Below are 23,516 nucleotides of genomic sequence, written 5' to 3'. Positions count from 1 at the left end.
TATAGCTGTCTCCTGAGAGGCTCTGTCACAGCCTTACAAATACAGAGGTGGATGCGTGCAGCCAACCATTGGACTGAGCCCAGGGTCCCCACTAGAGGAGCTAGGAAAGGACGGAAAGAGCTGAAGGAGTTTGCAACCCCATAGGAAGAACAACAATATCAACCAAGTAGAGCTCCCAGGGACTAAGCCACCAACCAAGCAGTACACATGGCTCCAGCTGCATATGTAGCAGAGAATGGCCTTTGTCAGGCATCAATGGGAGGAGAGGTCCTTGGTTTTATGAAGGCTAGATAGATGCCCCAGTGTAGAGAAATGGAGGGTGGAGAGGTGGGAGTGGGTGGGTGAGTGGAGAAACACTCTCATAGAAGCAGAGGGAGGAGGGATGGAATAGAGGGTTTCCGGGAGGGAGGGAAACTAGAAAAGGGGATAACATTTGAAATGTAAATAATGAAAATATCCAATAAAAAAGAAAAACAATAAGAATTATATAAATGATAGCATAAGTTTATATGTTATATGACTGTAAGATTCACTAAATGTGTTTTTTTCTTTTCTTTCTTTCTTTCTTTCTTTTGAGACAGGGTTTCTCTGTATAGCCCTGGCTGTCCTGGAACTCGCTCTGTAGACCAGGCTGGCCTCGAACTCAGAAATCCGCCTATCTCTGCCTCCCAAGTGCTAGGATTAAAGGTGTGTGCCACCATGCCTGGCTACTAAATGTATTTAATGTGCATATTTGTGATAAACTTCAGCAGTTACAGGGCTGGAGAGATGGCTCAGCGGTTAAGAGCACTGCCTGCTCTTTCAAAGGTCCTGAGTTCAATTTCCAGCAACCATATGGTGGCTCACAACCCTCTGTAATGGGATCTGATATCCTCTTCTGGGGTGTCTAAAGACAGTGACACTGTACTCATATAAATTAAATAACCAAATAAATAAATAAATCTTTAAAAAAAAAACTTCAGCAGTTACAAATTAGATGTTACTTTTGTTCAAATTATGCATCAGCAAGTCTAAGGAATATTTTAGCTAATATTTAGTCTGTGACTGAGATATTTACTGGATTATGTGGAAGAATATATTTGCCTTTAATATTAAAGTTAAAAATGTGTTAAAAATATATCTATTTCTAAAAAAACATTTAATCTTTGAAGTTCCTCAATTCTTGACTTTAGATGTGTAAATCTGCCTATAAAGGATGTTTTCCACCGTTAAGTAGAATTTGTAGGACGCTATTGAGTTGGATTGTGTTAAGGCACTTGGCTTAACACCCCAAATCAATCTGGTGCCACTTGGGCTGAATGAAACTGTCCCATTTCAGAGTATGTTCCTGTTGCTCGGAAGCTAACTGGTACTCAGCCCCAGGCAGCTCTAATGGTTAGCTCAATTACATTACCTACCATAAACCTGTTCTAACTCTGATGGCAGCCATTTGCTAATCCTCTGGTTGTTTTGTTTTCTGGGTTTGCATTTGTCTCAAATAACTATTCTTTTGTTTTGTTTTCTTGTAGCTCTGGCTGGCCCAGAAGACACCATGCAGACCAGATTGCCCCAGAAACTCACAGCAATCCCCCTGCCTCTGCCTCCTGAGTGCTGGGATTAAAGGTGTGTACTAACCATGATCATCTCAAATAAAATTAAATTTATTTGTAAATTTAAAAACTTCATTTTTTAACCCTATGGAGAATAGGCAAGGGATCTTTCTTCCCCCTTATTCAACAGTTTGGCATGTCAAATTAATGGATAAGTAAGCATTAGTTTGTTTTGTTTCTTTTTTAAGATGATTTTCTGTGAGTCAGGTAATTGGTGGCCCATTCCTTTAATCTCAGCCACTTGAGAGGCAGAGGAAGGAGGATCTCTGTGAATTCGAGGCCAGCCTGGACTGCAGAGCAAGCCCTGGCACAGCCAAAGCCGCATAGAGAAACCCTGTCTCAAAAAATCAAAAATAAAAAAATTTTAAAAAGACTATGTATGTCTGTGTACCAGTTGCATGACTGTTTCTGGTGCCTTGGGTCAGAAGAAGCCTTCAGATTTCCTGGAACTAGAGTTAGAGACAGTTATGAGCCACCGTGTGGGAGTTGAGAGTCAAATACGGGTCCTCTGGAAGAGCAGCCACTGCCTTTAACCACCGAGGCATCTCTTCAGTCCCAGGTGGTGGTACTCAGGGCTGGAAGCTCAGAGGTTAAGGGTATTCCCTTCCTCCTGCTCTCCCCAGCTGCTGGCACCCACTGTTCTACCCTGAACCTCTCTGAGATCATGTTTTTGTATTATTTTGCTTTGCCTTTAAAAAAAAAATGTATTATTCTACATATAGATGAGATCTCAAAGTTCTTGTCTTTCTATACTTTACCATTTCTTTTTGGTTAAAAAATAATTTATCTATTTGTGTTTACTTATGTGCATTGGTGTTTTGCCTGTGTGCATGTCTGTGTGAGAGTGTTGGATCTTGGAGTTACAGACAGTTGTGAGCTGCTATGTGGTTGCTGGGAATTGAACCTGGGTCCTCTGAAAGAACAGCCAGTGCTCTTAACCACTGAGCCATCTCTCCAGGCTAGTTTATCATTTCTTTAACAGACAGTCTCCTAAGAATTTTAGTTTCATAGCAAGGTTGGGCAGAAGACACGGCACTCTCCCCTCAGTTACGAAATGCCCTACCCTGGTGGTCCACTGAAGTCACCTGACCCAGCATCTTCAACCAGAGCTCACAGACTTGAGTCCACACTTGTACAATCCGTGGATTGGAACAAACACGTAATGACTTACAGAACAGTCTCACGGTCCGTACAAGGCTCTGTGCTTCCCCTGTCCTGGTTCTTAGGAGAGCCAACAACAGAAGAAATGTAAGCGGGGAACTCCAACATAGCTCCAGTGAAACTTGGTGATCAGATTGAAAGAGCTTTGGGTAAGGTAAGTGACAGGATGTGCATGTCGCCTTCTGGTATTTAGCAGCTGCTCAGCCAGCGTCAGAGGCTATACAGAGTCACACTCACAGTTTCCCCATCCAATCTTCTCCAGCCTGCCTTATCTAATCACTTTCTCCTGTACATTCTGTTCTTTCCAGTCCCTCAGTCTGTCTGTAGGCTCCTTCTCACTCCTATTCTTTCTCCCTCTCCACCCATCCATCCTTCAAAACCAGTCACCTCCACCCAAGCTGCTGCTGAATCCTGCAACACATAAGGTTGCCTTCCCTCCATGAACAGACTGCTGCCTTGCCCTTTGAGCCCTAGGTGACAACTCCATCATTTGGCCCTCTTTGGATACTGGATTTTACTGCTAGTTAAATTTTCATATGCACAGGTCTTGCCTCCTTTGCTGAGTTATAAACACCTAAAACACAATGGCTCTCTTGTCCCCTTCAGGGAATGTGTGTGCACTGAAAGGACACAAATCTCAGACGACTTTACACCTACCTGGATCTAAGGCATTTCTACCAAAAGCAAAGCCCAGAAGACTTTAAAGTTCATCTCTTAATACTCAGTGACTGGAACAGAATCATAAACTGGGTCTCTTAGTCTGTTCCGGCTGATCCGGACTTACCACCAAGGCAGTTTCTCAGCAGAGATTCTAGCACTAGGTAACTGAGTCACCCAGAGCTAACACTGTCAGCCTTCCCCTGGATCTACACCTAAACTGCTTCACTAAGTCTCACAGACCAATAATTGCAACTGTAGATGACAGACAAGTTTTAAAATGTTGGAATTGTGTACGGCAGGCAGATTTTGAACATCTGGGCTGCAATGGAACCAGTCTGCACTGGCTTGTTTTCATGAAGCTAATCCCTGCTTCTTATGAAAAAGAAAGTACTTATAAACCAGTGTCTCTCAATCTTCCTAAGGCTGTGACCCTCTAATACAAGTCGTCATGTTGTGGTCACCCCCCTCCCCACCCATAAAACTATTCCATTGCTATTTCATAGCTGTAATTTTGCTGCTGTTAATGGATCATAATATAAATATCTGATAAGTGACCCTCCCCCAAGGGGTCATGAGCCCAGCTACACCAGCACCTGCAGCACCTACCTCACCTCTGACACCTACTACTCCCCCAGCTGTCACTCCCACTGCTCAGACACCCCCAGTGGCCATGGTGGCCCCTCAGACCCAGGCTCCAGCCCCTGTTCAGCAGCAACCTAAAAAGAACCTGTCCCTCACTAGAGAACAGATGTTTGCTGCCCAGGAGATGTTCAAGACGGCAAACAAGGTCACTCGGCCAGAGAAGGCCCTCATCCTGGGCTTCATGGTCGTGAGCCACTTTAAAACCATCTTGGGAGAAATACGTTGGGGGTATATTTGATAGATGTGAAAACAATTGAAACACGAAAGCACCAGATTGGAAAAGTGTGTTTGTCTAAGGGGGATGACCTGACTTGGTTGACGGAGGCCATTTTCTTCTTAAAAGCCGTTTGAGTGCTGTCAAAAGAAACCTTGCTTTTTCAAGCCCATTCCTGAGAAGAAAAGAAAATATGGCTGGTGATCATTAGCCAGCTTTATTTTATTTACTAAGATAAGATTTACAGCTTCGAGTAAGACTAAACTCGTGCACTATCCGCAATTACCTTGTAACAGAACATGGTTGCCAAGCATGCAGGACTCTGCAGGAACCATGAAAATTCCAGGCCACCCCTTGTTCCAACAACTTTAAAGAACCGGCTGAATTGCCACTCACTATGGGAGGTGGAGGAAGGTGCCCAGTGGGAAGGTGTTGTGTGGACAATTGTCACTAACACTTGGAAAGGGGAGGGCTCTCTCTGTTTGCTCTGTGGCCTTTCACTCTGACATCTGTAGCTTTAACAATCCTCTAGCAGAGATTACAGGTGTGGGTCGCCACCCTCAGCTGAGAGGGTCATTATGATTTATTATTATTATTATTATCATTATTACTCTTGTGTGTATGTGTGTGTGCATGTGCCTGTGTGTGAATCCTGTGAATCCCTAGGAATCCTGTTATCAGAGTTGGAGGCAAGCACTGGGCCATTTTTGTTTAATAATAGTTGTGTCTATTTATGCAGAGGGGTGTTGTTGTTGTTGTTGTTTTGGGGTTTTTTGGTATGTACTTCTTGGGTTTTTTGTTTGTTTGTTTGTTTGTTTGTTTTTTGAGATAGGGTTTCTAGGTATAGCCCTGGCTGTCTTGGAACTCACCTTGTAGACCAGGCTGGCCTCGAACTCAGAAATCCGCCTGGCTCTGCCTCCCAAGTGCTGGGATTAAAGGCATGCACCACCACCACCCAGCACTTCTTGGTTTTTAGGTTCTTTTCATATAATATATTTGATCATATTCTTTTCCGACTCCTCCCAGTACCTCCCCACCTCCCTCTTCCCCAACAGAAAGGAATCTATGCAGAAGAGGAAAGGAATATTTTAAGAACCAAAGGTTCTGGGTGGCTCCAAGGAAGCAGCATCCTCCAGACACAGCAGGACTGATGCTCCCGTAAAGTCCTGGAGACTGTGATAGGTTATAAAGATCTGCACAGGTTCAAGCCAGACAGAATCCCATCACCGAGAAGGGGAAGTGGACATATAACCCCACCCCTAACCAAGAGACCATCTGCAATCCTTCCGGGAAAGAGAAGGATCAGTTTATCCCAATGGAGTCTCACCTTGGCTATCAGCCACATTCTGGGGCAGGCTTCCATATTTTTGTGTGCTTTGTTTGGTTGGCTTGGTTTGTTTGATTATTATTATTGTATGTTTTGATTTTTGTTGTGTTTCAGAGAGAGATACAGGGTTGTTTGTGAAAGCACACACAACAGTAGATAATTCTATGGCAGGAGTAAAAACATAAAACAGCGATTCATGTTGATACATAAAATCAGACATATAGGGGGCTGGCGAGATGGCTCAGCAGTTAAGAGCACTGACTGCTCTTCCAAAGGTCCTGAGTTCAAATCCCAGCAACCACATGGTGGCTCACAACCACCCATAATGAGATCTAATGCCCTCTTCTGGTGTGTACTTATGTATAATAATAAATAAATCTTTTTTAAAAATCAGACATGTAAAAAGGATTCATTAGTCTTCAGGTCCTTGACAATAAATAGAAAACACCAGGTGTGGTGAAGCAGGCTTTTAATGCTAGCCCTTGACAGGTAGAGGCAGGTGGATCTCTGGGAGAACCCATCTCTGCATAAACAGGGACAAAGCTGGGCTAGCAGTACAGAACAGATAAGTCAGCCATTCAGAGGTAGAAGTAGGAGAATCACTCAAGTTCAGTTCCAATGTTATCAGCATGCCTTATCAATACTGTGAGTTCCAAGGCATTCCTATCTCAAAAGACCAAAGAAAGGAAAACAAACAAAAAAACTGGGGATGGGTTGTAATCAGATGCTAGGATGCTTGTCTGGCATGCCGGAAGCTCTGGGTTTGATGCCCAGCACTGAAAATGAATTCACCCTGGAAAAAAAAGGTGAAAATACAAGAGAACATGATAAGTACCCAAAGAAATATGTTCAAAGGGTTATAGCTCTTTTAGAATTTGTCTACTGGGTTTTCTGACCTTCCTTGGAAACCAAGCCCCAAAGAAATATATTCACAGTAATTTTGAAAATAACAATTCTGATCATGACAGTAAAAGCAAAAGGGCCACATGCTAGGCACTAGACGTGTTATAGGTGATAGTTATATTAAATGTAGGTTTACTGGGAAGTTGCTCTCAGGTGAGTTCACTGGCCCCAGGGAAGTCACCACCGGGAAGAGAAAGGGGGGAAGGATGACAAAGAGAGAAAGGGTGTGATCATATGGAGAGAAGAGAAAAAGAGAAGAAGCAGTAAAGACGAAAACTTCTGAATTGTTTAAGGAAGAGACTCTGGGGGAAGTTCAGTAATGGGGGTAGGATATGCCAGGTAGGGACTGAGGGATGCTGGGAGAACCTGGAGGCCAGGTCTGCTCTGATATGTAAAATATGCACCTCCCTCCCTTGCCTGGGGAGGGTGGGGGGGGGAGGGAGGTGGGGGGGGGAGGTGGGGGTGGTATCTGAAACCAAAACATCTGGTGTTTATTTCATCTCAATGATCAATATAAGACAATATAAGAGAGTGTGTTCTCATTCTTGCTTTACAGATAAAGAAACTGAGACTTTAGAAATGGTAGCTACTGACCTCACCGCCTTACATTAGAGCTCGGGTCACTATGCCAGGATTTGGTTCTTCAGGAAGATGACTCTGGCTCTCCATACACTCAAGGACCTGCTGCTATACAGAGAACTCAAAGAATGGACACTGAAAACCTAAACGACTCTGGGAAGAGGCAGCAGAGTGAGCTTCTTACAAAACATTTTCTCTGTAGCCCTGGCTGTCCTGGAACTCATCCTGTAGAGCAGGCTGGCCTTGAACTCACAGAGATCTGCCTGCTTCTGCCTCCCTCGCGCTAGGGTTAAAGGTGTGCACCACCACCATGCAGCTGACCATTTAGTTCTTATTGATTTGTTTTGAGACTGTCTTAGATAGCCTGGAACTTGATAGACTTGGCCTCCAACTCACAGAGAGCCTCCTGACTTTACCTCTGAAGCCCTTGGAGGACGGTGCCCACCACCATCCTCAGACAGTTCTTTTTAGACAAGATCTCACTGTGCATTCCAAGCAGCTCTTGAATTTCCAACCCTCCTGTCTTAGATTCCTGAGTGCTGGAATCTGATTAGAGATATGTGCTACACTGCCCCTTATGGATCAGGGCATTGCTCAACCAAAGTTAATGGTGTATTCCTGAGCTATATCCCCAGCCCTGTAGTATTTTTTTTAAGGCGTATGTTGTCGGTTTTAATTATGAGTACCTGTGACTCTGAGTATGGCTATGCAGACATGATAACTGGGGCCAGAGGAGGCCTGAGAGATCAGATCATCCCGGAATTGGAGTTAAAGGCAGTTGTAAACCACCTGATGTGGGCGTTGGGAACTTGCCTCGGGAAGAACAACAGTGATCCTAACTACCGAGTCATCTCTTGCACCCAATATTTTAATATAATATGTTGGGTAATAATACTAATTTACAGAGGGACACAGTGTGTTGTCAGCTACTTCTTGGCTTTCAGGAGTGCAGGCAGCTGAACTTTCTTCAGTGGCAGAAATGTTCTAGATCCAGACTATGTACAGCCATAACTACTGACTGAGCTAGTGAAGCACCTGAAGAGTCATGAGAATGACTGAGAAAAAAAAAATCTAAGTTGAAATAATACATGTCTGAGTGGTCCATCTTGCTTGCATATATGGTTGTGCACCACCCCACAGGCAGTGCTCTTAGAGGCCAGAAGAGGGTGGTGTATCTTCTAGGACTGTAGTTACACAATAGTTGTGAGCCTTCATGTATGTGATGAGAACCAAACCAGGGTCCTTTGGAAGAGCAGCCAGTGCTCTTAACCTCTGAGCCATTTCTCCAGTCCTGGAGCTAATTGTAGTATTAAATTTGTATTACTATTGCTTAGCTCTGTCTCACTAGCAAACCACACATCAGCCACATACTTCAGTTAGGACACCGGTTTCCCTGAGATTGGCATAGATTTAAAATGTCCTCTGAAGAAATCCAATGTTCATCAATGTTTTATCTCTCCTGCTAGCAATGCTCTCAGCCTTGGCCCAGTACATCAAGCACTGAGTATCTCCAGACACTGTTGTCCTTTCATTTGAATAAACTCCTGGTCTTTAACAAGATAAGCAGTCATTAAAGTAACTGGACTTCCTAGTCACCTTTACTGTCATGTGACTACTGAAATAATATCTGGCTAGTTGGATGCAAGCAGAAGTCATGTGTGCACCTCACAGGCTGGAGCCATGAGATATCCCCTGAGCCTTCTGTGGAGAACATGGGGTACTAATGACCCATGAAAACCAAAGGGTTGTCTTGGTCCCTGCAGTCAAAGCACAGAGCCATGAGAGGCAAGAACCACAGGCGTTTCTATGTATCCCTGGCTTGGATTAGCCATACTGTGTAAAAGAAGAAATTCATTTCCAGTTTGAAGCCACTGTTATTTTGGAGGATCACAATTCACAGCTGAGCCCAGTTCAAGCTAGCATACGCCTTATGTTTCACTCAGGAACAATGGAGGGATGACGCAGGAGTGACAGCATTATCATCCTCAAAAGAACTATGTTCAGATTAGGATCTGGATATCTGTGCTCATTAAATGTGTGTTAATAAAATTGGGAAGATGGCTTCTTCTTCTTCTCAAAGCTCCCCTAGCAGGTGGGGAACAGGGATCTGCAACAGAACCGAAAGCGAAGCAATTACTTGCTTTCTACCTCAGTGGCTCAGGAGATATGGGGATGAGCTGGGACATGAGGGCTCAATCCCATGGCAAAACCCAGAGAGGGAAAGGCCTCCAGTTGCTGCCTGCCTCTCCCAGCTGCTGCTCCCTCCAGAGTCTCTCCTGATGTCGCTCATACCCACTCATGTTGATGGTCTTCCGGCTTCACCAGTGGGAGAGCCAATGGCTCTTAGAGGGCAAGGCTGGTCCTGGGAGGACCACACACACATGCAGGATGTACATGCAGAGGATGCTGTCCTATGCAAGGAGGAGGAAAGAGGAGACAAGGCTGGATACAAATGTATTTTTAAAACATATATTAAAAACATATTTGGTTGTTATCCCTGGGCTCTAAGTTTCACTATGGAAATACTGTGTGTGCAATCTACACATATTTTTTTTTTGAAATTGTATACATTTACTCATGACTATCGACTCATTAATGCATGGCTTCTAGTGGCAGGTCTATGCTATGCAACTTTATTCTCTTGTGATGTTATCATTAGAAACTGAGGTGCAGCCGGGCGTGGTGGCGCACGCCTTTAATCCCAGCACTCGAGAGGCAGAGGCAGGCGGATTTCTGAGTTCGAGGCCAGCCTGGTCTACAAAGTGAGTTCCAGGACAGCCAGGGCTACACAGAGAAACCCTGTCTCGAAAAACCAAAAAAAAAAAAAAAAAAGAAACTGAGGTGCACTAGCGCAATGTGGTTGCTCCCCAGTTTCTGCAAAGGGTAGATTCCGGAAACCCCTATGAGCATCAAAACCATCAAGTCTTATATAAAACCCGACAGTGTTTATGTGTGATCTATTGTACATTCTCCCATGTGCTTTAGATTATCACTAGATACTTTAATACCTAATGCTGTAAATGTTGTATAAACCAAGTGCTGAGAAGAAAATTGTATATGTTTAATACAGAATCAATGTTTAAAATATTTTGAGTCAGAGGTTGGTTGAAACTATGATGCAAAAGGCAAAGATAGCCAGGCAGTGGTGGCGCATGCCTTTAATCCCAGAACTTGGGAGGCAGAGGCAGGTGGATTTCTGAGTTTGAGGCCAGCCTGGTCTACAGAGTGAGTTCCAGGACAGCCAGGGCTATCCAGAGAAACCCTATCTCAACCCCCCAAAAAGGCAAAGACATGGGTATCTGACTGTATCTGTATCGCATGTAAAGCAATCATATTGATATTGAGGGGAGGGGCACTTTCATCTTCATAGCATCTATTGTGGCTATCACATGCAAGTATCGAGACTGGGTATAATGGAAAATATAGAAAAGGAAGACAGAAAGTGCTTGTTCTCAAAGATGTAGTACTGGAATATGTATGCAGTTGGATATGGTGACTCAGGCCTGCAGTCCCAATATCTAGGAGGCCATAGCAGGGTGGGTCAAGGGGCAGGGGGCTGAAGAAATTATTATGAATTAATGGTGAGTCTGACTACAATAGGATAGCCTGTCTTTTGTTTTATTATAAAGGCAAACACAGAGAGAACTTCCACAGGGGAAAGGTGACCAGGGTAACAGAAAAGGAAAGAGAACTGGCTTTCAGCTGGTGAGAGACCTCAGTGTGAGTGCAGGCATTCCACTTTGAGTGACCTCTTGTTGCTGACTAACTGCCTGTCCATTTGCCTGAGATTCATGCTTTACTGAGGAAATTCCTCGAAAATCGTTTTTTTACAACTTCCTTACTTGAGCATCCAAATACTGACTTAGAGTAAGCACTCATTAAAAAAATGAATGGGTGGATGGGTAGATAGATGAATGGATGGAAGGATGGATGGATGGATGGATGGATGGATGGATGGATGGATGGATGGATGGATGAAGAGTATCACAAACCTTTTATCTCAGTCTTCACCCTCCCTCTTTCTATATGGTCTTAATTAGTCCCCCAAGATAAGGCTGCTAAAATCAGTATGAATTGGAAACCTTTCTAATGAACACACATGCTGTCCTGAAAGAACAACCCGGAGAGGCCATGGGGCAGTTTAAAAAGGGGTATTCCTGATGGAACTAAAGAGCAAACCTAGCTGGGCGTGATGGCACACGCCTTTAATCCCAGCACTTGGGAGGCAGAGGCAGGAGAATTTCTGAGTTCGAGGCCAGCCTGGCCTACAAAGTGAGTTCCAGGACAGCCAGGACTACACAGAGAAACCCTGTCTCGAAGGAAAAAAAAAAAAAAAAAAAAGCAAACCTGCTGAATGCTGTTCTGTGGCTGTAAATAACAGAAGTTCAGTGAGAGCTGGCACACTCTAATCTGCAGGTACCAATGTCCCAAGCTTTACAACCCAAGTGCAAAAACCTCCAAATAACAGGCTCCTCCAAGGTTCCTCCTCAACCCCCAACCCCAGGCACAAATATGGCTATCTGAATGGGGGAGTGTAAAGACACCACTTGATGTCACTGATACAGAACCATCTGATGAACTAATACTTAAGCAGGAAAAAGAGGTGACACCAGGCTTAATTGCTTGTGTCTATGATCCCAGCATGTAGAGGCAGAGGCCAGAGCATCACTATGAATTTGATTCCACAATATGGCTACACAGTGAACTCCAGGCCATCTTTCCAGCCTTGGTCTAATATCTTAACTCAAAAACCCAGAACCAAAAATCAGTCAGAAATAATTCCATTCCTAAAAGCCACACCCACTCAACAGAGCCAAGATGAATTCTTTTCTGAAGGTGTGGCTAACTAAAGCAAATTCTTGTAGCCGGGCATGGTGGTGCACGCCTTTAATCCCAGCACTCGGGAGGCAGAGGCAGGCGGATTTCTGAGTTCGAGGCCAGCCTGGTCTACAAAGTGAGCTCCAGGACAGCCAGGGCTATACAGAGAAACCCTGTCTCGTAAAACCAAAATAAATAAATAAATAAATAAATAAATAAATAAATAAATAAATAAATAAAGCAAATCCTTTTCCCTAAAATAAAAGCCTTTCTGCCATTATGGTTCTAAAGGACATTCTACACTCATGCATGACTGCAGAAAGTCCACAGCATAGGAGCTCACCCCAGTGCTGATGCTGGGCAGCCCTCTTATAGGGCATGAATCCCTGGGAACCACCCAGACCCCATGTCTCTGCATAGGGAACTAAAGCACTGTGGCCCAACTCATCAAGGCCATGGCTTCTGTGTTGCTGCCACACTTTCTAACTGCCTCACCTAGAGTCCTGGCCACTTTGCTTAACATGGAAGGAAGAAAGAGTTCTGGGGAGCCTGGCTCTGATAACTGTTTTGTCCAGAAATGTAACAGTCATCATATTCTATTGGCTAAAAGAATCCATGGTGGTCCCAGCACTGGAGAGGTGGGGAGGCAGGAGGATCAGGAGTTCAAGACCATCCTTGGCTACATAGCAAATCCAAGGCCAGCCTGGGATACATGAGACCCTCCTAGGAGGAGAAGGAAGAGAAGAAGAGAGGAAGGCAGAGGAAAAGGAAGAGGAGGAAGGAAGGAAAGAAGGAAGAAAAGATGCAAAAACAAAAGAAAAAAGAGAGAGAGAGGGAGGGAGGAAGGAAGGAAGGAAGGAAGGAAGGAAGGAAGGAAGGAAGGAAGGAAGGAAGGAAGGAAGGAAGGAAAGAAAAGAAAGAGACTCTGTGTATGTGTCTGTGTGTGTGTCTGTGTGTGTGTGTGTGTGTGTGTGTGTGTGTGTGTGTGTGTGTGTGTTTCTAGAAAAATCTGATTTTTCTCTTACCAACTACATGGTTCATGGTTTTCCAAGAAGGTTTCTCTGAGTAGCCTTGGCTGTGTGTGAAGTTGATCTGCAGGGTGGGCTAGCCTTCTAAGTGCTGGGATCAAGGCTGTACACAACTGCCCATGTCAGCATCTCTTATTTCTGCTTTCCTCCTCTTTTGTTTGTTTGTTTGTTTTTGTTTTTGTTTTTCGAGACAGGGTTTCTCTGTGTAACCCTGGCTGTCCTGGAACTCACTGTGAAGACCAGGCTGGCCTGGAACTCAGAAATCCACGCCTGCCTCTGCTTCGAGTGCTGGGGTTAAAGGTGTGCATCACCATCGCCCGGCTGCCACTGCTCTTAATGCTGGACCCAAACACAGTGTTTTCTAGCAGGTTGTCTTAGTTAGGCTTTCTGTCACTGATGAAACACCACGACCAAAACAACTTAGGGAGGAAAGGGCCTATTTGCCTTAAGCTTCCGTGTTACAGTTCATTATCGAAGGAAGTTAAGACAGGAAGTCAAGCAGGGCAGAAACCCGGAAGCAGGAGCGGCCACAGAGGCCATGGAGGAGTGCTGCTTACTGGCTCACTCCTCATGGCTCCCTCAACCTGCTTTCTTATAGAAACCAGGACCAGCAGACCAGGGACACAACACCCACAATGGGCTGCCCCCTCTCCCATCAATCACTAATTAAGAAGATGCTCTACAGACCTGCCTACAGCCCAGCTTTTGGAGTTATTTTCTCAACGGAGGTTCCCTCATCTCTACAGCTTGTGTCAAATTGACATAAAATTAGCCAACCCACACATGTAGCTCCAGCCTTAGCATCCACCCGGCTCGCAGACAGTCTCATGATCCACATCTGTGCTGTCCAAACCAAGTTATTAAACATCCTTGAGCTTTACTCTCACCACAGTGTGAACTAGTGTGGTCCTTACCTCACAGGGGTGCTGTGGTATCCTGAAGATCAATAAGTTAACACTCCTGAAACATATGTGGGATGTGGCAATAACCAAGAAATGTCCATGTTCACCATTTTCAAAATGAATATTATTGAAAGTACTTTAATGCAGGAAACCACTGACGGCTGACTGCCCAGAAAAAATCTGCCATTGTAGCATTGTGGACAGACTCAAAGTGTAATGGGCTGGTACTCTGTGCCCTTGACTTCTAAGCACCAGTGGAAAGAAATAACTCCTAAAATGGGCATTAAGGATGGGTGGAGAAAAACGGAGGAGGAACCAAAAGACACTCCTTATCTCTTGACTTTAAAGGGTTTTTTTTTGGGGGGTGGGGGGTTGTTTGTTTGTTTGTTTGTTTGTTGTAACTGTAATCCTAACCAGGTAGAGGCTCTGCTTTAACGATTTATAGACTAACACTCAGGAGAAATACTCCAAAACTTTCATAGATTTCCAAATTACAAGTGAGAGCAGCTCAGTTGGAGTGGAAGTGTGTTCTGTGTAAAGCCCATATGTACAGAGACTGCAAAACACTACTGGTAATGGACCCTTTGCTTCGGAGACTTACCAAAAAGCATAGTCTTTCTCAAGGAACTCAGTTTTAAATAGAGAATAACAAAGAATAATACAAAATGGTAACAAATGAGTGCATCCTACCACAAACTGCTCAGTGAGGGCCAAGTAAGACTCTCCCAACATGGACAAAGCCAATTAAATAGTTGACTCAAAAGCAGTTTGTATTTTTGTGACTCAGTGATTTTTACTCTAAAAGCAATTACCCAGGCCCTGCCTCATGAGTGAGCAGAAGGCAGGATAGGAATGGGGAGTGAGCTTTTGCTGACTCCTGGCTCCTACATGGAGCCTAGAGCCCAAACTCAGCTGTGTTTCTATTTGCTGACCTGAAAATTGGGGCCAGTAGGTGAAACTGGCAATAGATAGGTTCAGAAAAAATAATTAATCTACAGGAAGTGTATCCTAACACTAAAGAAAAAGAATGCACCAAGCTTTGAGTTCAAGTGACTCAAAGCAAAATGTGGAGATTAAAGTCTACTTAGAATGGAAATTGTGAAGGTCCAGATGGCCTCACAGGAGACTTAAGGACAGTGAGTGTAGCATGTGTGGTCCTGACCCTGTCACCATCCCAACAGGACTAATAGTCTTTGTTTGTTTGTTTATCCTGGGTTTTATTTACATAAACATTTTTATATTAATCACCACTCAAATGAGTATATAAAATAGGCAGGGTGGTGCTATGATAACAGTCTGGAAAGGACTATTTAAAGCCTGTCAGGTGTGGGACGGTGCATTTATTCTGGCTGCAAAGGATAATAAACTCTTTGCTGTTACAATGGTAAAACAAACCAATAAAATTAATTAGTACTCAAACATAACCAGGACTGTGCAGCTTCCTACACACACACACACACACACACACACACACACACATACACACACACACACACACACACACACACTCCAGACTCCCAGTTGATTTGTTGTTCAATTAAGAATATAAAGAAAGCTAGGTGTTGGGGCTGGTGAGATGGCTCAGTGGATAAGAGCACCCGACTGCTCTTCCGAAGGTTCGAAGTTCAAATCCCAGCAACCACATGGTGGCTCACAACCACCCATAATGAGATCTGACTCCCTCTTCTGGAGTGTCTGAAGACAGCTACAGTGTACTTACATGTAATAAATAAATAAATAAATAAATAAATCTTAAAAAAAAAAAAAGAAAAGAAAGCCAGGTGTTGTGGTGCATGCTTGTATCACAACACTGGGGAGGTGGAAGCATTAGGATCAAGGGTAACCAGCCGGGCGTGGTGGCGCACGCCTTTAATATATATAAAGATATATATGTATATATATAAGATATATATATCCCCTAGGAGTTAAGACCACTCGATGATTTTGCAAAGGATTTGAGTTCAGTTCCCAGCACCTGTGTCAGATCACTCAGAACCCCTAAAAATCAGCTTGGGGGGACCCTGATTTGTCCTCCAAAGGCACCTCTACTAGACTGCACATACCCCCTCCAACACACATAAGAAAAATAAGAAAAATAAATCTTATAAAAGAAAAGAGACTTTAAATTTTTAAATGGTAGCTGGGCAGAGCTGTCACACACTTTTAGTCCCAGCACTTGGGAGGCAGAGACAGGTGGATCTCTGAGCTTAAGGCCAGCCTGGTCTACAGAGTGAGTTCCAGGACAGCCAGGGCTACACAGAGAAAGCCTGTCTCAAAAACGAAACAAAAACCCTAGATGGAAAGACCATCCAGAGACTGCCCCACCCAGGGATCCATCCCATATACAACCACCAAAACCAGACGCTATTGCACATGCCAGAAAGATTTTGCTGACAGGATCCTGACATGGCTCTCTCTTGTGAGTCTATGCCAATGCCTGGCAAATACAGAAGTTGATGCTCACAGTCATCGATTGGATGGAACACAGGGCCTCTAATGAAGGAGCTAGAGAAAGTACCCAAGGAGCTAAAGGGGTCTGCAACCCTATAGGAGAAACAATGATATGAACTAACCAGTACCCCCCAGAGCTGTGTCTCTAGTTGCATATGTAGCAGAGGATGGCCTAATAGGTCATCAATGGGAGGAGAGGCCCTTGTTATTGGGAAGATCATATGCCCCAGTACAGGGCCAGGAAGCAGGAGTGGGTGGGTTGGGGAGCAGGGCAGGGGGAGGGTATAGGAGGCTTTGGGGATAGCATTTGAAATGTAAATGAAGAAAATATCTAATAAAAAAAAAACCTAGATGGTAAAATTCAAAACAGGAAACTCACCAAAAGAATTGTAAGTTGCAGGGGGGTGGGCAAGGTTTCAGATACTATTCTTAGTCCATTTGAGAAACAGTATGTCCTTTGTAGCTTGAAGATGTCTCAAAACCAAGAAAATAGCTATTAAATGGCACTTTAGTAGATACTAATCTTGAGGTGGAAGAAAGGGTGTTACCCAGTGAACATAGCATTGTCACAACTTGACTCTATTCTCAGCCAGGCCCACTTGGTGGTGGGATGCTGGATCGTGAGCTACACTGAGATCTGACAGGTCAGCTCAAGGCACATCACCTGCTTGGGCTAACAGCATCCTCACCATCAACTCCAGTTCCTGAAAAACTGCCTTCAACCTGAATCCTTTTCTTGTTTCCTCTTAGCAACCAGTGGAAGTCTATATAATTCTCCCCTTATAAAAGCCTTCATTTGAAGGTGGCTTGAAGGTTAATGGTTAACTCCTTTGTTTGTGGTTCCATGAATATAGGTCACATGAGTAACGAGTCCTTAGACGGAAGGTACATAAAGAAGTAGTGGATGGCTCAGGACCTTATTACAACATGTCCATCAAACCCAAAGGGGCAAACAATGTGTCTGATTGATTTCCTTTTTTTTTTCTAAAGTGGGGCTGCCAGCTATCATGTGACATTAGACCCCAGACTAAATCTGGAAGCTGAAGCAAAAGTTTTACTGACTCAACTCCAGGGACCAGCCTCCCTAAGAGCAAATTTCTACCACAGGCCAGATCTAATCTCCCCTCTGGTTGGTTGCTGGTGACTCAAAAATGTCTGCTTCAACAACGTCCCCAAGGATGGATAGGCTTGGAGAGAAGAAAACAAAACCCATGATTGTTGCAGTGTTCGCAACAATAAGACATGATACTTCTTTCGCGGTTTCCTCTTGGTGCTGGGGTAGAATCCAGGGTCTTGTGCATGCTAGGCAAGTGCTCTACACTGAGCCACAACACCAGCTCAAACTGGTGGCTTTTTAATTTGTTTGCTTCTTTGTTTGAAATTTGGTCTTACTGTGTAGCTCTGGCTGGCCTGGAACTTGCTATGTAGACCAGGCTAGCCTCAAACTCAGAGATCTGTGGAATTAAAGGTATGTACCTTTCAGACTCAGAGATCTGTGGAATTAAAGGTGTGTACCATTCACACTCAGAGATCTGTGGAATTAAAGGTGTGTAGCATTCAGACTCAGAGATCTGTGGAATTAAAGGTGCATACCATCACACCCAGCTAAATCTTGTTTGCTTGTTTGTTTGTGTTTGGTTTGGGTTTCGCTCTTACTTTTCAAGACAGGGTTTCCCTTGCATCAGCTCGGCTGTCTGGAAGACCAGGCTGACCTTGAACTCACAAAGATCCACCTGCCACTACCACCCAGCTTGCCTGGCACTTTAAATATTTCAAGCCAGTCAGTCTCTCTTCTGGTTATCTGTTCATTGTGAAGATCTTTGGGATTTGCTTAGGGTAAATTGTTTTTATTTCCCAAATTATCACATCTACAGTCTCTTACCTCGCAGAGCCGCAGTTATTTAGACTCTGCTACTGGGGTACAATGTGACCCTCGTAAACTCGGCTAATCTCCCACGTTGTTCTTTTGTGTTCTGTTGACTCCTGCTTTTCTCATCAAGCTTCACATTCAGGGTGGATCTTGGGAGAGATGCTAATAAGTCAGTGTGTGTGTGTGTGTGTGTGTGTGTGTGTGTGTGTGTGTGTGTGTGTGTGCTGCAGACAGCCCAGCAGGCTGCAGAGGCTCAAGAACAGACACTAAGCACATATCACATTATGAAGGGATAGTTTCCTTTTTCTCTAAGGTGCTATGGATAGTTGGAGCCTTAAACACGCTAGGCAAGAAGATACTCTGTTCTAGATTCAGACACACTAAGAAGATGCTCTTGGGAATGCTAGAAGAGTTCCTGGACACCCATGGAGGTGATTCTAATGTCACAGCCAGATATGTGAGGTTCATGGCACTGAAATAAAAATTAAACATGGGCGTTATGGACAGTGTTATGAATATTTTCACATATATTTTGTGCAGGTGTGACTGAATTATATGCATCCAAAGATTTATTAAGTCAGAACTCCAAAATCAAGTAAATGATATCTTTGGATGCACTTAGATTGTATTTTCCACACAGATTTAAAAGAACCCTGAAAAAACTGGAGAAGGGCACAAGGCCTAGCCAAAGGCAGGACCCACTACTTAAACATGCTAAGCATCTTGAGAGCAAGAATGGTATCTCAGGCTTCTTCTGCCTCTCCACAGACACTATCAGTATCCTACAGAGGGCTAAACAGATACTCTGGTACCACAGCTGATACGTCTACCATAGTTAGAATATCATACCCAAGCCAGACCCCAGCAACCGTAGAGCTGAGACAAGAGCACCGGATTCCGGTGGTTCGAGCACAGCCTAGACTAAAGATTAAGAACTTTTCTCAGACTATGCCGGGGCCTGGCAAACACAGAAGTGGATGCTCATAGTCAGCTATTGGATGGATCACAGGGCCCCCAATGGAGGAGCTAGAGAAAGTATCCAAGGAGCTAAAGGGAACTGCAACCCTATAGGTAGAACAACATTATGAACTAACCAGTACCCCAGAGCTCGTGTCTCTAGCTGCATATGTAGCAGAAGATGGCCTAGTCGGCCATCAGTGGAAAGAGAGGCCCATTGGACATGCAAACTTTATATGCCCCAGTACAGGGGAACGCCAGGGCCAAAAAGGGGGAGTGTGTGGGTAGGGGGGGGTATGGGGGACTTTTGGGATAGCATTGGAAATGTAAATGAGGAAAATACCTAATAAAATTTTTTTTTAAAAAAAGAACTTTTTTCAATTAACCCACAGGTGAGAACCCCCAAGGCCGCCTCTCGGCTGCTGATTTCTTACTGTAGCTTTCATACTCATTATGCCAAGGGAGGGTTTCCATCCACTATGAGGATGAGAGGATTTGTCCTTTTCCCAGGCATCATGGGAGGTGGGGTATCAACAAAAGAAACGAGGTGCTGAAGTCTCAAGTCACTAAGGAGACACCCACCCTGGAACACGTATCAGGAGAGAGCACTGGTGCTCCTGATTGGAAAGCCACCTGGTGTGAGGCCTGTATCCCAAAATCAAAGCTAGCTGGACGCTGACCTTTACAAAGCTCTGCTAAGGCAAATTCATCTTGCAGTTAAGTTTTTAGAACCGCAGCCATCTGTCGAAGAAATCGAGTTGGACATAGGAAACAAATATTATTACAGAGAGACTTCAAGTCTAGTTCTTGAAGTCTTCCTGTGAAGCCTAGGCTTCGAGCTTACCCCTCCCTCATCAAGCCCTGCCTCTCTCTCCCAAGCTCTGGGATCTCAGCCTGGGATGATCATGGGAATTCACTGGGCTCCTGCAATCACACGCTTCAGCCTCCTCCGTTACAGCAAATGGAGTATGTTTTCCAAATTTGCAAGTTATAAGCACAGCTGAAGTTCTTAAGCTGTTTAGGACCCAGCTTGGAAGGTTTTCTGGTAGGAAGCATCATTTGGAACTTGCTTCAGATTATCTAATACCAAGCACAGAAAATGCTAGCATATTAGCAAGCCTCATAAAACAGTTAAAGCTGTTACCCAGCAGGTGATAGTTAACCTTGGCTGTCAGCATGATTAGATAGGAAGGCGCTGAGAGGAGTCAACCACATTCTAGTGGGCCTTCCGAACCATTTCTAGAGGCCACTGCTTTGGGGACAACGGAGGAAGGAAAGACCTGCCCAGGCTATGGTGGCACTGCCTGACATTCTGGCCCCAGACAGGCAAGGTAGACAGAGGTACCTCTTGGTACAGGGGACCTCCGTGCTCCCTGAGAGCCTGTGTACACTGCTGGTGCGGTTGTCTGTGGACATAGATAGACTCCACCTTCTCAGCCAGCCATCTCGGACTCCTGCCGGCCACTCCACAGGGAGCCTCCAGGCCTTCAGCGCCAGACCCTTGATGTGTGACTCTCAGGTTGGATGACCCAGTTAATCTAAATTCGACTGTGTAAGTTAATCTAATTAGCTCCCTTTAGAAGTTTACTTGTTGGTGTGTTCATCTAGCCCTGACCAAGAGCATTGGTCACTGTGTCTCTTAGAAATATTAAGGACTGGATGGGTCCGTGCAGAATTTTAAGTTGTCTGCCAGCTGGGCATAGTGGCACATGGCTTTAATCCCAGCACTCTGTAAGCAGAGACAGGAGGATCTCTGAGTTCGAGGCCAGCCTGGCCTACAAACCCAGTTCCAGAACAGCCAGGGCTACATAGAGAAACCCTGTCTTGAAAATTAAAGAAAAGGAAAATAAAATTGTCTGCCCCCTTCTAGAAACAACTGAAGCTTAATCTAAAGTACAAGTATTGTACTAAGTCAAGTAAAATAGAAATGAAACGGTCTCTCTCTCTCTCTCTCTCTAAAACAGGGTCTTCCTGTGTCCCTTTATAGAAATAGTGGTTCCTGCTGTACTTCCAAAGTAGTATGCATTAATTAGTTAAGTCTTGTTTGTTTTCCTTTTCATGGTAAAAAAAAATTAATAATAATATGTGTGTGTGTGTGTGTGTAAGTTTGAGAAGAATAAACGACATGGGAGTCAATATGCTTTTCTAGTTCTAGTAAAAATAAACTTTCACCTTGGCAGACCTAAGTGGTGTGCAGTCATAGGGGAGAATGATTACCATGGAGGGGGGGTGTTGTTTATTTTTGTTGTTTTCAGGACAGGGTTTCTCTGTGTAGCCCTGGCTATCCTGAAACTCACTCTGTAGACCATGGTGGCCTTGAACTCACTGAGATCCACCTGCCTGTGCCTCCCAAGTGCTGGAGTCTAAAGGCGTGCGCCACGACCGCCTGGCAATGTTCATTTCTTCTTACCAAGTATCAGGCCTTAATTCTTCAGTCATATCATCCTCACAAGATGAGGCTTAGGCACAATTACTATCTTTGTTTTATGGATAAAGAAACTGGTGATCGGCCAGGCAAAGTAGTGCACACTTTTATCCCTGCAACAAGAAGCAGGAACTGTCCATGAACTTAAGGCTAGCCTGGTCTACATATAGGTATATCCAGGTCAGTCATGGCTACAAGGCTAGACTCTGTCTTAAAATAAATAAATAAAAATAAAAAATAAAATCCAGGCATGGGGGAACACACCTTTAATCCCAGCACTGGAGAGGCAGACAGGTGGACCTACTTGAGACTGAGGCCAGCTTGGTCTACAGAATGCGTTCCAGAACTGCCAGGCATATGTAGAGAAACCTTGTTTCAAAATACAACACACATACAGAGAGAGAGACAGACAGACAGAGACAAAGACAGGCAAAGATACAGGACAGAGACAGCACACACCCCCCTGAAGTCATTTATTAATAGCATTATAGGCAGCCTTCAGAACCTACACCAAACTCTGCAGTTGATTTATTTACTTTTTATGTTAATTTATGTCTATGTATGCGGTGTCTGTGTGTATACATGCCACTTGTAGTGGAGGCAATGGAGGCCAGAAAAGGGGGTCAAATCCCCTGGAGCTGGAGTTACAGGAGTTGTGAGCCACACGACACAGTTGCTAGGATCTAAACTAGGTGCTCTCAAAGAGCAAGAAGAGCTCTTAGCCTCTGAGTCACCTCTCTAGCCCTTTACTTTCTATTTTACATAGGGGTGTATGTGTGTGTGTGTGTGTGTGTGTGTGTATGTATATCCTTTAGACAGGCACTTGGCTGTTTCCTATTCCTAGACTCACATCTCTCATCTCTCCCTCCTGGAAGCACCCCTTGCCTCCCACTTGTGCAGATCTTGAATCTCTCCTTATGCCCTCCCACTGCCTTGGTCCCACTGGCCTCCTATGGCCCCCAGGAGACGTGCTGACCGAGATGGCACCTGGTACAAAGCAGACGGTCACTTAATAAACACCAGCCTGAGAATCCCGAGGCCCAGGTTTATCCTGGCTCTGTCACTGCAAACCTACTCACCAGTGCCACTCTGTGCCTTTCTGCTTCTTCAATTATTTGCCCATGAACCAAGGAACTGGACCCTAACTTCACTGACCTCTTCATAGCTATCCTGGTTTTTTGTTGTTCTGAATCTTTGTCTCCAATTGTGTGGGAAGAACTCTGTATGGTCATATAGTGTGCCTGGTCATTTCACCTTTAATAATTTTGGATGATGGAAAGAACCAACAAAACAACAACAATAACAACAAAACCAAGTTGGCTCAACTGTTCAAACTCTGGATAACAGGAGACCCTAGGAAGAAGGACTTAGGACAAGACTAAGTGCTGTTTTGTTATGCTTTCAGATTTATGAATCCAACATTAGGTATCATTTAGAAATCTACTTTGCTGAGCTAATAAATAACAGAAAGGGTTAGGTAAGCTGGCATGGTAGCACAGACTTGCAATCCCACAGTCAAAAGAATTGCCTTGATTTCAAAGCCAGCCTGGTCCACAGAGGGAGACCTTGTCTCAAAAAAAAAAAAAAAAAAAAAAAAAAAAAAAAAAAAAAAAAAAAAAAAAAAAAAACAGTAAAAGATGGAGGAAAGGAGAAGAAGGGAAGGGAGGGGAAGGGCTGGAAAGGGCTAGAAAATGACAGAAGTACCTGGGTTGGGGACACACACTTTTAATCCCAACACAGAGGTAGGTGAGTTTGAGGTCTACATAGTGTGAGTTCCAGGCAGCTTGGGCAATAAAGTGAAACCTTGTCTTAAGACCAAACAAATAAACAAAAATCAAAAGCAAAACAAGATATGAGACCCTTCCATCTGCTTTATACATAAAGCTGTGAGCATCAAGATGGATCATTTAGAGGTGGGTATTAATCTGTAGAGGAGATTGCTGTCCTAGAAAGAGACTGTGAGTTTTGGATAAACCACCTACAGTTTTGG

The 23,516-nt window shown here is 44.2% G+C and overlaps 1 pseudogene; it reads left to right on the top strand.

Annotated features, from left to right (window-relative positions):
* Positions 1 to 6,445: 6,445 nt before the first annotated feature.
* LOC115032398 (U7 small nuclear RNA) lies at positions 6,446 to 6,511 on the top strand (annotated as a pseudogene).
* Positions 6,512 to 23,516: the final 17,005 nt, after the last annotated feature.

The sequence above is a fragment of the Mus caroli genome, unplaced genomic scaffold, assembly GCF_978045245.1.
Source record: "Mus caroli unplaced genomic scaffold, Mus_caroli_1 scaffold_1, whole genome shotgun sequence".
Taxonomy (NCBI): domain Eukaryota; kingdom Metazoa; phylum Chordata; class Mammalia; order Rodentia; family Muridae; genus Mus; species Mus caroli.
This window is presented reverse-complemented; position numbering and strand designations above follow the sequence as displayed.